The sequence below is a fragment of the Neovison vison genome, chromosome X, assembly GCF_020171115.1.
Source record: "Neovison vison isolate M4711 chromosome X, ASM_NN_V1, whole genome shotgun sequence".
Classification (NCBI taxonomy): Eukaryota; Metazoa; Chordata; class Mammalia; order Carnivora; family Mustelidae; genus Neogale; species Neogale vison.
Window position 1 is genome coordinate 32,092,573 of NC_058105.1, and position 2,397 is coordinate 32,094,969.

The 2,397-nt window shown below is 37.0% G+C and overlaps 1 pseudogene; it reads left to right on the forward strand.

The window, feature by feature from the left end:
• The first annotated feature begins 561 nt into the window (after positions 1–561).
• LOC122897125 lies at positions 562–921 on the forward strand (annotated as a pseudogene).
• Positions 922–2,397: the final 1,476 nt, after the last annotated feature.

A 2,397-nucleotide genomic window follows, 5' to 3' on the forward strand; every position in this document is an offset into this window, starting at 1 on the left:
GTAGGCCCTCTTTAGCGTATGAAAGTTCCGTTGAAACCTCCCTTCCCCTCACCTTCCCCCAACCGCAAGGTACATAACCTGCCATCCCTCATAACCCAGGGCAGCAGCTCTTCCTGCCCACGGGTCCTGTCCCCGTGCTTTAATAAACCACCATTTTGTACCAAAGATGTCTCAAGAATTCTTTCTTGGTCATCAGCTCCGGACCTCAGCCCACCGAACCTCACCTAGGTTCTAGAACTTCATCAATACTACATATAGAAAACCCCAAAGATTTCACCAAAAAACTATTAGAACTGATAAATGAATTCAGTAGAGTCACAGGATGCAAACTCAGTGTACAGAAATCTGTTGCATTCCTACACACTAATAACGAAGCAGCAGAAATTGGAATCAAGAAAACAATTTCATTTACAACTGCACCCAAAACAATAAAATATTCAGCTCTTTGAGGAAGACATGGTCCCAGCTATAGCAGAGCTCTGGGCACCCCACTCTTGCTCTTGACTTACTGCTGTCTGTGCTCACTGAGGAACAAGTTGGTCAGGAAGCTATGCCACAGCCATGACTTTTAAAGACACTGGGAAGACACACAAGGAACCAGAGATGGTGATTCGCAGAATTAGAATTACTTTAACCAGCTACAACAGAAAATCTTTGGAGGAGATATGTGCTGCCTTGAGCAGAGGTGCAAAGGAAAAGAATCTCAAAGTGAGAGGACCAGTTTGGATGCCTACCAAGAATCTGAGAATTGCTACAAAAAAAGCTCTTTGTGATGAAGGTTCTAAGATTTGGGATTGTTTTCAGATGAGGATCTACAGGTGACTCATTGACTTGCACATGCCTTCTGAGATTTTTAAGAAGATTACATCCATCCTTATTGAGCCAGGAGATGAGATTGAAGTCACCATTGCAGATGCTTAAATCATCCTTTTTAATAAATTGATTATCAGTTGTTGAAAAACACAATAAAATATTCAAGAATAAACTTGACCAAAGAGGTGAAAGACCTGTACCCTAAAAACTATAAAACACTGATGAAAGAAATTCAAGAGATCATGAAGAAATGGAAAAACACACCATGCTCATGGATTGGAAGAAAAAATATTATTAAAATATCTGTACTACCCCCAAAAATCTGCATATTTAATGTAATCCCTATCAAAGTACTAACAGTATTTTTCACAGAACTAGAACAAACAATCCTAAAATTTGTATGGGATCACAAAAGACCTCAAATAGCCAAAGCAATCTTGAAAAAGAAAAACCAAACTGAAGGCACCAGAGTTCCAGATTTCAAGTTCCATACTGTTTTAATTATTACCACTTTGCAATAGAACTTGAAATCTAGATGTGGCATATATATATATATATATATATATATGAATAGATTAAGAAGATGTGGTATAATAATATATATATATAATTAAGACATAAAAAAGAATGAAATCTTGCTATTTGCAGCAACATGGATAGGGCTAGAAAGTATAATGCTAAGTGAAATAAGTCAGTCAGAGAATGACAAAAACCATATAATTTTACTCTTATATGGAATTTAAGGAAAAAACAACAAAAAATGAGCAAACAGAAAAAGAGAGACAGAGAGAGAGAAACCAAAAAACAGAATCTTAGCTGACACCTTCAGCTCAGGTCATGATCTCAAGGTCCTGGGATCAAGTCCCATGTAGGGATCCCAGCTCAGTGGAGAGTCTGCTTCTCCCTCTGCCTCTCCCCCTGTTGTGCTCTGTCTCTGTCTCTGTCTCTCTCTCAAATGAATAAATAAAATATTAAACAAAAAAACTTTAAAAAAAGGCTGGCAGACTCTTAGCTATAGAGAACAAACTGATGGTTACCAGAGGGGAGGTGGGTCAGGGGATGGGGGAAATAGGGGAATGGCGATGAAAAAGCATATTTACCATGATAAAAAAAATTAGTAAAAAGTTGGTGAAGATGATAAAATTGGAAAAAAAAACCTGAAATTGCAAAAAAAATAAAAATAAAAAAATACATACATTTCTTTTATAAATGGGTAACTCCTACCAGGTTTTCACAGCTTCTCCTATGTCTGTTGTTTCTTAAAAATAACCTAAAATAATCCCATGTCAGAGAGGTATATTTTTGGTAACAAATTCTGCTCCCCTTCAGGCCCCAGTTCTGTCAATTGAATACTGATCTGATATTACTGTGTTAATGGTGAAGTATTTGCAAACCATCTGTCCCTGAACTCCCCCTCCATGTATACATGTATATGTGCACAAAGACTGTTAACCTAAGACACAGCTAAACTGTCATCAATTCCTATTTGCAAAAGAACATTTTCAAAAGTAGTATTACTATGCCTTGAAGTTTTCAGATGGATTACCAAAGTAATAAATTCATTTTTCTCTGTGATTTTTAGGT